This window comes from Triturus cristatus, chromosome 2_1 (assembly GCF_964204655.1).
Source record: "Triturus cristatus chromosome 2_1, aTriCri1.1, whole genome shotgun sequence".
NCBI lineage: Eukaryota > Metazoa > Chordata > Amphibia > Caudata > Salamandridae > Triturus > Triturus cristatus.
Window position 1 is genome coordinate 863,142,142 of NC_140581.1, and position 16,779 is coordinate 863,158,920.

The 16,779-nt window shown below is 43.5% G+C and overlaps 1 protein-coding gene across 1 annotated transcript in view; it reads left to right on the forward strand.

Moving 5' to 3' along the window:
* PGM5 (phosphoglucomutase 5) overlaps nucleotides 1–16,779 on the forward strand; it is a 680,115-nt gene that overhangs the window by 578,995 nt on the left and 84,341 nt on the right. The gene's annotated exons all lie outside the window — the stretch shown is intronic.

Sequence of the window (16,779 nt, forward strand, 5' to 3'; positions counted from 1 at the left end):
ACATCTTTTAACATACTTCTTTGGATTGTACAATTTAAGAGAACTAATCAACAGGAATGTGGAATTCCTATAGCCCATGGTCAAGGGCAACATGTTTTCATGTGTGTTTTGTCCTTGGGACAAGTAGGCCCAACCCCCTACATCATAAACCCTTTGACTGCCAGTTTACAGTACCACATTATGGATCAGGGAAAGGCATTGCCTGCAGTTAAGGTAATATTTGTGTCCATGTGTTAATGCTTTTCAAACTTGTATTTATGGTTCATTAATGCAAAACCTTTATTATTAGGGTCAAAGTACACGTTGTTAGCTCAGACTGTACTACTGTCAGTGGTTCCAGTATAAAAATGTGTACACACGTTTTCAATGTTTAGCAATATGAGGCTATGTATACTGCTCCCAGAATGCTCTCTGATTAGATGCAGAAGCTTGAAAGCAAGATTGATGATTCTTTGCTTTCAAAATAAAATGTTCACAAGAATTTGCAAAAACATTTTGCTAAACTACGGTAACATTTTAGGTACCTTTTTTTGCAGTATCAGTTAGTAAAATATGTTGATGTATGCTAGTATTTCCAAAAAATGTTCATAATGATAAGTCAGTGTAACCAGTTTCAATAAGATTATGGAACATAAAAATAAACAAGCATTGGTAAAGCCAACAGGTCAGAAATTGATGGTCAGCCTTTTGATTTTGTCAATGCGCGACTTGGCATAGGTTTTGTAAAACCTTATTGGTGTGGGAGCTGCCGGGCCCTCATCATTATAACAAACATTGGTAAAAGCAAAAATTGTTTTGGTCTCAAAAAGCACACACATTGCCACAGCAGTTCCTGGCACTGAACAAAACAACTGTGTTGATTATGCTCCTTGTGAAAGAACAGAATGCTGTCACTCACAATGAAGCTAGACAATAGACAGAATTTTAATAAACACAAAAGATCATGGTTAACGCCAGACCTAATTAGGGGCCCAATTATTTAATAAAGTCTCAAAAGTGCACTCATGTCCCTGCATTAAGTGCAGATATACAACATTCGTGAATTCACAAGACATTACAGAAGTAGGCCAAAAATAGTACTCCTAGAAAATATTTGTTAGCAGCATTTTAGCATGAGCAAATATGCAGGTGTAGATTTGCTCGTGAGAAAATCTGAGTGTTTGCAAGTTCACTTTCCCTCCAACCACTTTTTTCGCAACCCTGGAAGAAGTTTTATATCTGCCATTGTCAGGAGTAAATTTCCAACCTTTCTCAGCATGGGAAAATATTAGAGACGAGTTGGTGAAAACCCTTAACACATGCAAGTTAGTAGGTTTGCACAGACTCAAAAGGGCATTCCAGCCCTGGAACTGTTGCTTACCTTTAATTTCAGTGCCGGTATGTAGATCTGCGGAAACATGGCAGATTGCTAATATTCAAACCCTACTATGGAAGGAGCCCTGGCATAATCAGAGAGGCTATTTCGGAGCTCTTATATAATGAGATTGCTGCCATAATTTGTCACAGCATTACATGCAACAAAAGGGACAAGTGGATTTTGTTACAGGACAAGTAGATTTATGAAGCAACCTGCCCCATGGACAAGTAGATATTTTATTAAATTCCACACCCCTGAATCAAGTGTGGACATATCACAGTAATGTAGAATACCGCAGAGTGGTGCTTGTGATATGCAATGAAAATCTGTCTGCATATCACAGAAAAAGAGAATAATGTAACAAAGTTCATTTCAATAAAACCCAAACCAGGACAGTCATTCATTTTTCTTGCAACACAGAGATGTAATTCCTACCAATAGCAGACTCTACGGTAAGGTACACCTCCTGGTAGGAATTAACGGTCTTGGCAAGCTGAGCAAAGACTTGGTGTCAGACCCTCTTCTTGATTTTTCGGTAGAATAAGTCATGAACTGCACAGAGTCCAGCAGCAGACATGCCGCCTCCATGCTAGTTGGGATGAAAGTAACTGGCGCAAGCTCTATCACATGTGGTCTGCGCAGACTACGATGTGTGGTAAATATTTAATTACCTGTACTATTTTTTATGCGGTAAAGTCTAGTAAGAATAACTCAGTAAAAATAAGAGGCAGAATCCGTGGTATTAGAGGTTCTGAAAGGCTTTATTCCTTACAAGGAATTATGGTTCGAACCATAGGCATCAAATTCCATCACCACGAGGGTTCAGGAAGGGAAAGGCATACATTATTGACAAGTAAAGATATTTATATGAGAAGCATTACATTAAGACAGATGCAGGAGGCGTAACAGCTGATAATACAGATAATAATACACATACGTAATGAAAAAGGCGTAAACATAGGCGTAGACTAGAAACGTCATTTAAACATGATGTCACAAGTGGGTAGATCCATAAGAGAATCCTGCAGTGTCAGCAGAAATACTTGGCAGAGATGCGTGCGCAGCCGCATGACGTGTGATTGACGTGCAACTAGAGGGTGAAGGGGACTTGACATTTAGCTCTACATGTGGAGACAGAAGTCTGGGGGGTCATGTCAACCTAATCCCAAATCATATCTAATATCTTATGTTTAAAGAACTGCATTATCCAAAAGGAAAGGTCTCTCGGACGGAATCTATTCTATACTGACTGTTAGTGCGTGTACAAGCGTCTGAGTGTCTACATGAGATGCGAGGGGGCAGGAATCTTCCATGGTAACAGGGGCTATGAATTACTTGCATGAGGACAGTGAGGCCTGGCCCTTTGCTCGGTAGCTGGAAGAATGTTTACCTAAACTACTAGACAGGAATGCATCGGATGAGGAGCGGAGCAGATAATCTTGAAGGTGAAATACAGTTTTTGGCAGGCAACAGGCCGGATCAGGCACCGTTAGCCGCGCAGGGAGTAGGACAAAGTTCATGGATACAGATGCGGGCTCAGACTGGAGCTTTCAGAGGCAGAAGGCAGGAAAAGGCTTGATGGCAGAATTCAGGGCCTACTCGCCTGAACTGTAAAACGTGGAAAGTGAACCACATAAAGTCGGTGGCCTTTCATACTTAGGAATGGAATATCCGACCCATTCATGGCGGATCTGAAAGAGGACATGTTGACGGTGGACGCACATGTATTTGCGTCTTCATAACTGGAACGGGAGAGAACATACATGTACTTGTAGCATGCACATGGAGCCGTTGGGGTCTAAGATAGGGGACATAACTGATCATAAAAATTCATATTTCCTCATTCCCTCCTTGTCCCCTACGGACCCTTAGGAGATATCGATCTTCATCAATCCATCAATCTGTTCATATAGCATCATTTGTTCTTCTTTCTTCTTCCGGGATCTTGAACGAAAACTTGGATGCGGAATACACGATGTGGCACACAAACCACAAATCGCTGGCCCACATTGTAGACATAAGCAGCAACTGAATAGTATGAGAAAGCCAATACCTAGGAAGGATAGAATCCTCCATCCCCAGGCTGACAACACGCTCCAGAACCAACCGGACCAAGTCCAGGTGCCTGGACTCTGGTGTATCTGGCTTATAATCTTATGAAGGCGAGTTATGGCTTTATATTCTGACGGCGAGTTTTCTGGTATGAAAACAGAGCAACTTGATCCGATGACCCTACAAGCTCCGCCCCTATCGGCCAGGATGACGTCAAGGACAAGACGATTTTGAAGCACAACAATCCGCATCGCAGACTGCTCCTCTGTTAAGTTGCCTAGGGCGGAAGTAGTCTCATTCACTACTGCTTCAAGGGTTCTAGTTAATCTACGTATCAGCTTACTATTAGTGACTGTACCTATATAGGGAAAGAAACCTTTATTGAAATCTGTGTATTGCTCCCATGCCGTTTCAGTATAATCGACAATCGGGAGATCTCTCTGCTGTCTATTGTGTACTAAATGAGTATTTCTGTGATAATCAGGAGGGGCTAGGAAAACAGGTGGCAGAAGGAATGCTATGTAACAGGTACCATCCCAATCTAGAGGTAAACGTATATATGCAGTCTGGCCACATATGAAGTAGGAATGACGAGAAGCTCTAAATGTAGACTTGCCTTGATCACTGAATTCTATTACAGTGGTACATTTACTATGGCCCATGTGTATTGAACCATTCTTACTTACACATAATTCACCTTTAACTGGAAATACTGACATAGCGGGCAAGATTGGTGTAGCTTCGGATTCAACATTCAGAATCATGAGGTTAAGTGTAAAATTACCTAATCCATATACTTCATTTTCTAGATCAGTTCCTGTTCTTTTGGGAAGTCCCTCCTTGTTAGGGTAGCAGACTTTAAGCAAAACTAGGTTCAGATTTCCCCATACCCAGTTGTCTTGATAAACTACTGAATTTGAATCTAGGGAATTAATCAAACTAAACCATGCTCCACAGGAGCCATTGTGTGTGAACGGATACGGAAAGAGAGGCAAAACTCCCTTATAGTTCTGATAGGGAGGGAGTCGGCCACATATCCAGCAATTGGTAGCATTGTTGGTCTGATGGGAATGATGTAACATACTAATAAAAGTGTTGTTACGCAGCGCAAATCTATAAGACAACTCATGCGGAGGTAGTTCGCTAAAAGAATGTTCAGCAGTAGCATTGTAAGCACGCTTAGAAATAGGGTAATACATATGTAGCAATACACTAGAAATGATGATCAGAAGACTTAGAAGAAACAAAATTAATAATGTCACTATGCAGTGACTACGAAGCGATTTACAGTACGCATGTTTTTTAAGCTGTATCTGTCTATTTCTCTCTCTATTTCGGTCTAGAGGATACATGTCAGAGACAAATTCAACCGATTCACCTTGGAGAGGACTTAAACAATCAAATTGTCTGACTTGCTAGACCTTAGTTTCAGTTTATAGAGTTCATTCTCCGTCTTTTCAACCAAGGGGAGCTTTGAGTCTGTCTGTGAGGGAATGCAGGGCTGAGTGTTCACATCGGACGGTAGTCCATAAAATTTTTTGATATGGCTCGAGTGCAACCACCCTTTACGTCCCTCAATCTTCACGGCTGTCCTTGTGGTCAGCAAGACGAGCTTGGGCGACTGCCACCTAGGCTCCAGCTGGGTCTTCCGGTCGAAATTCCTCACAAGAACCAGGTCACCTGGAACCACGTCATGGGGCTTCACCTCAGTGTTATCGGGAAAAGCTGCAGCTACCTGTGAACGACAAGATTGTAGTGCAGACATCAAGGAAGCCAGGTAATCTGTCAGCATATTACAGTCAACATCAGTGATTTTACGAGGTATAGGCGTCCCCCACATATTTGGTGGTCTACCGAAGATCACCTCATACGGGGATAGCCCTGTTCGAGAATGTGCTACCATTCTCATGTAAAAGAGCGCAACTGGTAAGGCTACTATCCAATCGACACCTTTTTCTCTACATACTTTGGACAATCTAATTTTCAGAGTTTGATTATGGCGTTCCACGAGACCTGCTGCCTCGGGATGTCGGACACAGTGGAATTTCCATTGATAACCTAACAGAAGTGAAACGTGTTTCATTAGTTCGGATGAGAATGGCTGGCCGTTATCTGAGTACACGACACGAGGCAAACCGTACCGTGGGAAGAATTCTCGAACTAGCTGTTTGGCAGTAGTCGGGGCAGTGTAATCTGAAACCGGGTAGGCTTCTGTCCAACGGGAAAGAGCACAGACAACTACGAGAACATATTTGAATCCTCGACATCGTTCCATCTGGATATAATCCATCTGGAGGACTTCAAAAGGGTGATCGGGAGGTTGAAATCCACCCTGCTCTACGGGAATGCTTTTACCGGGATTGAACTGACAACATATCATACAGGTACGTACTTTCTGTTTGGCTGCTGCTCGCAAGTGTTTGTTGAACCAAATGTGTTGAATGCTGTCTAGCATAGCTTTTTCTCCTAGGTGCGCTGGACTATGTATTGTGTTAATGATGACTTGAACCATGGAGTCGGGAAGAAACCATATAGATTTTCCCTTCGTCATCCATCCTTGATCCGTTTGGATCCCTCCTAATTCAGTCCATTTCTTTATTTCTTCTGGTGTAGCATGTGTCTGTATGTCAATTACATCAAGGGCGGGATCCTTAACTATCATGCAATGTGTTGGTGTCGGAACTATTGTCTTTGTCATGTCAGTTGTATGAGTCTGATTCTGAGCAGTCTGTTTAGCTGTTCTGTCAGCTAGGTCGTTACCCTGAGAAATGATGTCGGTAACTTTTGTATGGGCTTTGCATTTCATAATCGATATTGCAGTAGGTAGATGAATTGCGTCTAATAAAGCTTGAATGAGGGGTCCGTGTTGGATGTGGGCACCGTGAGAAGTTAAATAACCTCTCTCTCGCCAAAGCACGCCGAAGTCATGGACGACTCCGAATGCATAACGTGAATCTGTGTATATGTTGACTTTCTTATTTTTGGCTTGAATACAGGCTTGTGTCAGAGCGATGAGCTCTGCTGCTTGAGCTGACAAAGTGTTAATACAATTTGTTTCAATGACTTCAGTGTCTGTTGTGACTGCGTAAGCGGCCACTAACTCTCCTGTACTTGTTCTCATACATGAACCATCTACATACAATGTCAGGTCTGGATCTGATAATGGGATATCCGTCAAGTCTTGTCTGGGTTTCGTCGTGATAGCAATGAGTTCAATACAATCATGTGCTAATGGATCTGTTCCATTTACTGGCAAAAGTGTGGCAGGATTTAATGTATTACAACGTCTGATTTCTATGTGTGGCTGGAACAATGTTAATTCATAACCGGTGAGTCTTGCTATAGTCAAGTGTTGTGTTTGCGTTCGGTTCAAGAGAACCTCTACTGCGTGTGGTACTTGTACTGTCAATTGATGTCCTAACACTATGGCATCGCTTTGTCTGATTGCTAAAGCTGTTGCTGCCACTGATTTCAGGCACGCAGGGAGAGCCTGAGCTACGGGATCTAATGTACTAGAAAAATAAGCACATGGTTTGTGTGATCCTGCTTGTTCCTGTGTGAGTACTGACAAGGCAGTACCTTCGCGTTCTGTAACAAAGAGTGTAAAATGTTTACTGTAACATGGTGTTGCTAAAACAGGTGCTTGGCATAAGGCTTTCTTTAAGCTTTCAAAGGTTTGCGTATGTTCTTGAGTCCAAGGGAGGACAGTCGATATGGCTGCCTCCTGTGTTGTCAACTGAATGAGTGGTTTTGCTAGAAATGCATATTGAGGGATCCACTGCCTACAGTATGAAGTGAGGCCTATAAAAGCCCGCACCTCCTTTTGTGTCTTGGGTGGTGGCATGTTAACAATTAACTGGATGCGGTCGGGTGTAAGCTGTCTTCCCTCCTTGGACAGCAAGTGCCCAAGGTAAACAACTTGCTGGACACAGAATTGCAGCTTAGAAGGGGCCACCTTGTGCCCCTTGTCGGCCAGAAATTGTAAAACCGTCAGTGACGCTTCTTCACATTCACGTTCGCTTCGGGCGGTGATCAATAGATCATCGACATATTGAAGCAGGGCAGTGTTAACTGGCATGTGGATACTGTCAAGTTCTCGTTTCAGTGCTTGGCTATAGATGCTGGGGCTTTCTGTGAATCCTTGAGGTGCGCGTGTGAATTTAAAACTTCGTCCATTTAAACTGAATCCGAACAAATATTGACTTTCCGGATCTATTGGGACGCTAAAGAAGGCATTCTTGAGATCAATTACAGTAAAGAACGTTGCTTCTGAATCAATAGCTGTTAATAATGAAGAGATATCTGGGACCACAGGGTATTGTGGTACAATACATTTATTTAATTCGCGCAGATCAATAACTAATCGATATACTGGTGGTGCTTTTGGATCCGTTCTTTTAAGAATCGGAATTATCGGGGAATTACATACATTGGAGTCGGTTTCCACAACCACTCCTTGTGCAATGAGCTCGTCAATGATTTGCAGCAAAGCCACAACAGCATCTGGTGGTAACTTGTATTGTCGCATTCGTGGTAGTACCACTCCTGTTTTTAGTGTGACTCGATATGGTGTAATGTTCATGCAACCAACATCAGTAGGGCCTTGTGCCCATAGATGTGTAGGTAAATTCTGCAGCCGGTGATCCATGTCTCTGGACACGTAGTGACCTTTGAAGTCACGTAAAAATAATCGTACTCCTTCCGGAGAACAACATATTATAGCTCCTAGAGCTTTCAATGTTTTTATACCTAACAAGTTTTCTGGACATGATTTAGTAAGCAATAAATCTGTAGTTCGTGTCAATGGACCAACCGTAAGTGGAAGGGGTTGCGATACTTCATTAATGATAGGCTTTCCTGAGAATCCAAGGGAAATATTCTGTGAGCCTGAGAGGGGTGCCCCTGGAACTTCGCTGCGACTTATAGTTGTTCTGCTTGCCCCTGTATCGAGTAAAAACTTTCTGTCTTTCCCTAATACTTCACTATGTACATAAGGTCCCTCTTGATCCACAGGAACCTCAATAAGGGGTAAGCCACATTCCTTCTCTAGGCTGTTTCATGTGTAGCGCTGATAATCGGGATAGTCAGTTTGTGCATACTGGTACATCTGTTGTGTCGTTGCTTGTGTGGCAGCAATAGGCTGCTGCTGTGATGTTGCTACGGTCTGTTGTGGAGCTGCCTGTTGCGGAGCTGGCCTAGATTGTGTATGCTGAGGGATTTGTTGTTGGTTCTGATCCTGTCTAGGTGGACGTGGTCTCTCCTGGGTTTTACCCGTGGAGATATTATGTTTCAGAACTGCACAATCGTGTATATAATGACCTGGCTGTTTACAATAGTTGCATGTCCCTTTTACAGGACCTACTGGATCACTGGACTGTGTCGTACCCTTTCTATGACTGTCAGCTGGAACTGACTGGGCAACAAGCATTTTCATTTTCGTGTCTTTCATACGTCTTTGTTCATGTTCTTGTTCTTCTCTAATTCTATTGTGGTGATATTGTAACATCTGTAACATCTGTGATGGGGTGTTACCTTGCCAGGTACTCTCGAATTTCAATACTCTATTCTTAACTTGCGGTAGGGAATTTTCAACTAATTTTGTCACAAACAGATGTGGATATGACTCGCTACTTGCTTTTATGCCACTATTAATACCAAAACATTTTTCAAATCGGGAATAGAAATCACTAGTGTCTTCATCTTGCTTTTGTTTACAGGCTGAGATTGCACCCCAGTCCTCCTTTTTCGTAGTTAATAAACGTGGCAGTACCTGCACTAGTAATCCTGGTAGTGCTGTAGTCTTTTCCCCAAGCCCTGATCCTGCAGCTCGGGCCTTTTCTTCGTTTTCTAATGCTGTCCAATCTATCTTTTGGTCTCCCACCTCCCATTCCTTTTCTTTGAGTTTCTCGTAAATACCGGCAGGCATTAATACTTTTAATATTTTCATAATGTCGGGGTAGGTATACTCTCCCATGAGTAACATGTCTTTTATCTCACGGTGGAAACCTGCTGGATCCTTGTCATGGCTGGGTACTACTTTCTTCATTTCTAATAATTCAATTTTAGTTATGGGCGTGTACACAAACACGCGTTTAAAATTATTGTCGTCACCTTTTATTGGGTGCACTTCGCGTAACGGATTCTGTCTATCTATGTGATACATTTTTCTTCCCATAGTGGGAACTGGAACATGTTCTGGGCATACGAAAACTATATACTGGTTTCGAAATTCTAGAATTTCTTTAATTAAATCAGTACCTGAACCTCTCCATTTATTCGTGAGTAATTCTGTCAATATGTCAGGTAGGGGTCCAGGATCGGAGTGTTCGCTTTTATATAATATAAGGAGGTGTTGAATCATGTATATACCAGCTAATCGTTGTTCGTCTGGGTTAAGATTCAGAAACGTGTGTGCTAGTGCATCATCACTGTATTTGCCGGGACTGTCAGCCCATTGCACTGCTGACCTGGCTAATTCTTGTTCATCCATGGAATCGAGCATATGGTACCCCCTTCGGTCTCGGAGTAATTTATCAGCAGCTTGGAATAGGTGTTCAGGAGACCTTGTATTTAACATAGGGGCTTGAAAATTTCTGTTACATTCTGGACGTATCGGACGTATTGGATCATTAAAGCATCTGGTATTATTAAAAGATCTTCCTTTACCTACATAAGCCATCGTTTCTAATTGTCCTGTAGGCATTTCTGATTCTTCCTCCTCCTCTCCTTCTGATTCAGTTTTGTCTGCCTCTAATCTTTCTTTATGTATTCGTTCTACTTCTTTGCGGATCTTTCGGCACATAACTACTATACATGTCTGTCTATCATGTTTCCCTTCTGATATATTCTGACCCCATCTGGTAAGTACTTGCATTTCCTTCTGCTCTACCTCAGGCCTGTCTTGGTTTCTGATCACACAGTTTATGAAGAAGCGTAACAGTTGTCTCTGTACATCCACTTTCTGGTATTCCATGGCTTCGTCAATACTTTCAGGGCCTCGCCCTGATTGGACAAAGTGATATATATTGTCTAAATGTGCCATCATTCCTGGTAGCGTCGCTAAATACCTTGAAGCTCGTCGTATACTTAGTGATGACAGCAGCATACCGTCCCGTCTACCGGGCACAGGATCATATCTACAATCCACTAGATGCTCTTTAAACATGTCGGAAGTTGCTAGTTGGGGTGTACGTTCGTATGCTAAATCTCTAAGGGATAATTTATTTCCTCGAGGTGGCGTGGCAAAAATTTCTGTCGTACCTCCTGTCGCACCGTCTGAGGTGCTAGGCACGAAAGGATTTGTTGGATATAAGATAGAAACTGTAGATGTAGGAAAAGCGGTAGAAACAGATGGACCTGTGGGAATGTGCGTAGGAGTTTGTTGTTGCGGGGATACAGACGGATGATCTTGGCGTTGAGCACCATCGGTAGGCGGTGTGTGTGGCGGAACATTAGCATATTCAGGAGCTACATCATCTAAATAGGAAGAAAGGAAAACATCTTTTGCTGTTTTGGGATGTGCTTTTATCGGGAGTAATGGAGGTGTCAAGTCTTTCGGTATTTCCGGGGTGGCCTTGGGTAACCCTTCGGCCAGAAGAGGATACATACCATTCATAAGGGTGCTTCTTTGTCTGTCTACTTGTTCTGCTTTTACTCGGGTACCTTCCTCAATTAATATAATTTCTCGAGCTTTATTTGAATTCTCCCTACTTTTCTCTTCCTGTCTGAGCGCTTTTTCTGTACGTCTATATGATTCTTTACGCCATAATTCAATGGCATCTTTCTGTGACTGTCTGGCTTTCTTTTTCCATAATTCTTCTTCTACTCTCATGATGCAATCTGCATCCCAGGTCCCGGCTGCGGGCCACCTCTGACTTTCTGGTAAATCCTTGGTGTAGTCCACCCATAAATCAAGAAATAATACGGCATCTAGGCCATGCTTATGATACATAAAGTACCCTGGAGTGTCCCTAGGTGGAATGGGAACAGCTTCTTCGAGTACCCCTTTTCTGGTTTTGATCTGTCTTAATTTTGAAAAGAGCGGCATTTTTAGACCTTATTACTTAATCTTGAACACACTTAATACAATAAACACAATAATGAACAATCATTCACACCACAATATGTAGAACGTATTAAAACATTTAACATTTAACAGTCAACGAACGATGATAACTAATAGAAAACTAGTTACTGACATAATACTAACACTAGATAATACTGAATTATATGCAAGACATACTAGATATACTGCTAAACAGTACAGATACACTGCTGAAACAGTGCAGACCGGATTTGTGTACCCAAACCCGTCTTGACCGGCACAAACTATGTGCACGTCTAAATGCCTCCCCGGCAACGGTACTCACCGGGTAGCACGGAACGGAAGGCCTCGGAACTGAACTGGACTGGACCGGACTGGACTCGACTCGACTCGGAACTTCGGAACCTGGTGGGCCTCTGTATACCTCGGATCTTGCTCTCTCAGCTAGGCTCTGGTCGGGATACTTCGCACTTCTCACCGCCTCGTCTGGGTGTTGATCGCAGCCTCAGTCACCCCCGCTTGGCCGGAGGGAGATACAGGAAATCCTGCAGGTACGCGTTGTTGTCCGTCCAGCTGTGGCAGGAGACCGGGCCTGCAACGCACCTCCGGCGCGTGAGATGAGAAAGTGTCCCTGTTCGGGCGCCAATTTATGTGGTAAATATTTAATTACCTGTACTATTTTTTATGCGGTAAAGTCTAGTAAGAATAACTCAGTAAAAATAAGAGGCAGAATCCGTGGTATTAGAGGTTCTGAAAGGCTTTATTCCTTACAAGGAATTATGGTTCGAACCATAGGCATCAAATTCCATCACCACGAGGGTTCAGGAAGGGAAAGGCATACATTATTGACAAGTAAAGATATTTATATGAGAAGCATTACATTAAGACAGATGCAGGAGGCGTAACAGCTGATAATACAGATAATAATACACATACGTAATGAAAAAGGCATAAACATAGGCGTAGACTAGAAACGTCATTTAAACATGATGTCACAAGTGGGTAGATCCATAAGAGAATCCTGCAGTGTCAGCAGAAATACTTGGCAGAGATGCGTGCGCAGCCGCATGACGTGTGATTGACGTGCAACTAGAGGGTGAAGGGGACTTGACATTTAGCTCTACATGTGGAGACAGAAGTCTGGGGGGTCATGTCAACCTAATCCCAAATCATATCTAATATCTTATGTTTAAAGAACTGCATTATCCAAAAGGAAAGGTCTCTCGGACGGAATCTATTCTATACTGACTGTTAGTGCGTGTACAAGCGTCTGAGTGTCTACATGAGATGCGAGGGGGCAGGAATCTTCCATGGTAACAGGGGCTATGAATTACTTGCATGAGGACAGTGAGGCCTGGCCCTTTGCTCGGTAGCTGGAAGAATGTTTACCTAAACTACTAGACAGGAATGCATCGGATGAGGAGCGGAGCAGATAATCTTGAAGGTGAAATACAGTTTTTGGCAGGCAACAGGCCGGATCAGGCACCGTTAGCCGCGCAGGGAGTAGGACAAAGTTCATGGATACAGATGCGGGCTCAGACTGGAGCTTTCAGAGGCAGAAGGCAGGAAAAGGCTTGATGGCAGAATTCAGGGCCTACTCGCCTGAACTGTAAAACGTGGAAAGTGAACCACATAAAGTCGGTGGCCTTTCATACTTAGGAATGGAATATCCGACCCATTCATGGCGGATCTGAAAGAGGACATGTTGACGGTGGACGCACATGTATTTGCGTCTTCATAACTGGAACGGGAGAGAACATACATGTACTTGTAGCATGCACATGGAGCCGTTGGGGTCTAAGATAGGGGACATAACTGATCATAAAAATTCATATTTCCTCAGATGGTAGGCTTCAGTGTATAAACTGAATTGATAGTTTGCCAGACTGACGACCCTCAAGTACTGCATCATGACAATCTGATGACTTCCAAAGAGGCAGAAAGGAGGAGAGGGCTACAGCCACTGGATTACCCGACAAACAGGAGACCTCTTTGATCCAGGGTATGATAGACGGCAGCTTAGGTCCAGTACAGCACAGTCACCATCAGCAATGTTTGAAGATCCAGATGGCCTCTGGAATTGTGTGCACTGTAAAAGCAGTGAATTGTGTGACCTGTTTGACAAATTTAATGAATTGTAGTGTGACTGATACAGATGATCTCATGATCTCATGATCTGGATCACTCCAGGTGAGCGTGTCGCTGCACCGTCCCGAGCGCAGCCTGAGCAGTCAGTCAGCAGAGCTGTACAGGCTCAGAGTCAGCAATGACATGACGCTCTAAAGTAATTAAATATATTAGGATAAAGTACCCCAGACTAGTGACAGTCTGGCAGAGATACTGAGCCATGGTACGGGCCACCCTCATGAGTTTCTGCAGGCACCAAACTCACTCTGGCAGCCCGGTCGGGACTCGAGCGGCATCTCTTGCTGAGAGTCTGCAGGCCCCAAATGGCGGCACAAGAAATAGAGGTACGAGCAGCAGTGACAGGCTCCAGATACACTTTAAGACATATGTCATAACTGCCGCCCAGTCTCGCGCCCCAGGCAACCTGTCGTAGTCCTGTCTCAGCTCGGGCATTGGGCAAATCATGGGACACTTTGTTGCCTCTTTGATGCCGTCATGTCTTGAGAATCATATGCCGTGATGATTGGAGCCAGCGAGCGCAGCGGAGCCACCCCCCTCCCCCAGGCCTGCAGTAGTCAGAAGCTGTCAAAAATCAAACACTCTGTGGCAGCCGGAGCAGCGCAGACCATGTACAACTTTGCTGAATGCTAATAACAGCTCTCCGGCTTCACAGCTTCAGGAGGCGCTATAAATGCGTGACTTTGCATTTCAGTGCTGTAATGCGGACAACAGCACTGAAATGCATTAGTCTAACTCCTAATGCGTGGTCCCTGGCTAGGCTGAAGAAAGCAGAGAAGGAATAGCAAAAATTGTGAATAGTGAATCAAATGAAAAGCAGTGAAAGCTCATGAAAAGGGTTTGCCGAAAAAGAGTGACTATCAGGAAATGAAAGCACTGCCAGACAGTGCTGAACTGACAGGACTGTGCTTGCAGGACTAATTTTCAAGAGTGAACATACAGCACTTGCTAGTTCGGAAAATACGGGTCTGCTACTAGTGATGGCTTAAGAAAAAGTACAGTGTTCCTGCTGGCCCAATAAACATGGAATTATGACAGCAGTGGCGGCTGGTGCAGGTAAGCGCAGTGAGGCGATGGAGCAGGGCGGACCGGACAGCAGGGGGGGGTGTAGTCGACAGATGACGGAATAGGGAAAATAAATAAATAAATCCTATTCTGTCTTCTGTTGCCTTCCCCCATGCCCCGCTCACCCTGCTTACCTGCACAGGCCGCCACTGTATGACAGTCAAAAAGCGAATTTTGATTCCTCTCTGCAGCTCCTGGTTCGTACGGTGTAAGTATAGCATGATTCCGAGAAACTCTGTGAAACTGGACTGCGATCAAACTTATTATGGTGCATTTGGGAAAGAGAGTTGAAAGTGAGTGATGGCAAGCTAAGCATTGCCACAAGAAAAAGATCAAAGGATTTGGAACATTTAGATACATTTAAAGAATTATCAGGAAGTGGCTTAATAATGGGGGATCTTAATGGGTTAATGGATAAATAATTGTAGCTTAATTATGTAATTTGATTTGTATAAATAATGGTATAGTAAAATGATGATCTAATTGTAATTTTGTATGCTTGTTATTAAACTTTTGTATTACTACATTATCTATGTTAGAAAGACTGTGATGTTCCAATTATTTAGTGCCCTTCATTATCTCTAATTCTAGCATTCCTCAACATAGCACTTAAAATCCTCTCTCCCTTCTTATCTTTGGATCGGCCATTTGAAAAGGAATACAGCTTTGGTAGTCAACACAGAAAGTAGGGTAAACAAAGGATTTCTCATATGCAACTCCTGTTTTGATCGAAATAAAAAAAATATGGATTTTGCATGAAACATAAACACGACATTTCTCTGCAAAATGACTTTATTAGACTCTCACACATCACCCACATTAAAAATAAAGGAAATACAGTATTTAAAACAATTTGTTTAAGAATTATTTAACCCCTTCCCCGCTCATGACGGAACCGTTCCGTCATGAGCCACGGTTGCGCTGTGCTCATGACGGAACGGTTCCGTCATGACAATCCTGTTGGCGGCCGCTCCGCCTGCGCGGCGCTGTTTCCCCGCCTGTGCGGGGGGACAACGCAACTGGGCGGAGTCATGACGGAACCGTTCCGTCATGAGCACAGCTCAACTGTGGCTCATGACGGAGCGGCTCCGTCATGAGCACAGGCCCACCGCGCTGCCCCCCTGCCCCCCCCAGCGCTGCAGCGGAATGTCCCCAGCAGCGAAGGGGTTAAGGTCATCAGGGCAAGACTGCAGAACAGAGCTGGCCCTATCAGGGGGCCCACTGAAAGGCTAGGAACCTCTGCCAGTGGCCATTTTTTCAATGCCCTAAAACGTACCCGCTGCAAGAGTGTCTGTGTTGTGGTCAGCATAGTTTTTGTGCAGCAAGGCATTCCTTCCTGCACAAAATTGTGCTTTAAGGCAGTTTCCTCTTTGTATGTGTGCAGTAGAATGCAGCACGCATGCAAGGAGAAAACACAAGGAGAAATGAAAACATTTCTCCTCATTATGCCTGCCTCAGGAAGACACAGGATTTTGGTACAAATCCTTGTCTACAATTCTAAATCCCACTGCTACACGTTGGCATAGATTTTCAAAAAGGTCACAGAATGCAGCGCAGCACCCAGAGATGCAGCGCTGTGTTGCATGACAGGGAGAGAGCAGAAAAGCAATATATCCACTTAGATATGGCCCTTTACTGATCTCTTCCTTAGCACTGATGAACAATTCGACCCCCACGTGCCACACACACACATTTGCGCCACAATTGCAGTGGTGTCTGAGTCATGGCTAGCATAGGTTTAGTACTGGAAGGTTTCCCTTCCAGTACAAAATACTATGGCTAGACTAACTTTACAACTTTTGCCGACATTGGATGTAGACTGTACAGTGCAGCCCACAAGTAAAGTGGAAAAAAGTTAGGAAAAAGAAAAGCATTTCTCCTTTTTAACACCTGCTTTCAAGTGACGTTATTTTTTTATGCAAACCCTGTATACTATAGTTAGTAAATAGGGTTATGTATCAAAAACCATGGGTGGTTGCCTGGGAACGCACATGTACCAGCCATGGAACGCCCCATTAACAAAGAATAATGCAAGCAGCACTTTGCTCTGATTTGCATTACTTTCAGGCAAATTTACAGCAGAAAGTAAATGATAAAAGCAATTTACACAAGTTAA